Consider the following 837-nt stretch of genomic DNA (forward strand, 5'->3'; position numbering starts at 1 on the left):
CAGGCAGGGCTCCCCTGCCCACACCGCGTGCCGGCACGTGGACCGGCCACACTGTGCGGTTGGCGTTCGCAGCCTGTGCTTCGGTGGAGCTGGCTGCCTGGTTCTGGAGCCGGTGCAGGGCCCACATCCTTGGTTCCGAGCCCTGTGGGGCTGGGGGGGGGGCGGTGTTGTCGCACGGACGCTGTGAGCAGGCAGAGCACCCATCTGCTGGCCGAGAACCCGTGCGACACCCACGGAGCTTCCCACACTCACCCTCAGTGTCACTCACGTGGGAGTTTCACGTGGGAATTAGGGAGAGAAGCGTCACCAGGCTGTGTCTCCGGGTTTAACGTGAGCCAAGTGCTCGGAGAGAAAGCTTTGCCCACGTGGTGCTGAGTCACGGGCAGCCACGGCCTCGGGGGGATGGGCGACAACAGGCCGTCACAGCGATGCACCCGCGTGGGCACTCCCACGGCCCCCGTGTCGGACAGGCCGTGGGGGCCGTGGGGAGGTGCATCTGGTCAGGCTGGGGGAGGGCCAGTGGCATCGCCCGACAGAGAAGAGCCGAGAACAGCCACCCGCCCAGGGGCCCAGCCGTGGTGGGGAGTGTGAGACCAGAGGCTCCCCTCTGACCCACGACGGTCCCGTCCTCTGAGACGCACAGGCCTTTGTTGGAAATCAGATTTTTAGTTCAGTTAAAGCACGAACACCAAACAAGCACAGCCCTGCTTCATGGAAATAAATGCTGGAGCGATGGCTCAGGCCCAGCACTGGGGCAGCCGCCTCCGCTCCCAGGGCAGTTCCGTGACTCAGCCCTGGGCGGCCCAGGAGGCAGCTCTGCAGGAGGAGGAGCTGGGC

General features: G+C 65.8%; 1 long non-coding RNA gene across 1 annotated transcript in view; it reads right to left on the bottom strand.

Moving 5' to 3' along the window:
• LOC102256110 overlaps nucleotides 1-837 on the bottom strand; it is a 2,884-nt gene that overhangs the window by 1,276 nt on the left and 771 nt on the right. The gene's annotated exons all lie outside the window — the stretch shown is intronic.

The sequence above is a fragment of the Myotis brandtii genome, unplaced genomic scaffold (assembly GCF_000412655.1).
Source record: "Myotis brandtii unplaced genomic scaffold, ASM41265v1 scaffold426, whole genome shotgun sequence".
Taxonomy (NCBI): Eukaryota; Metazoa; Chordata; class Mammalia; order Chiroptera; family Vespertilionidae; genus Myotis; species Myotis brandtii.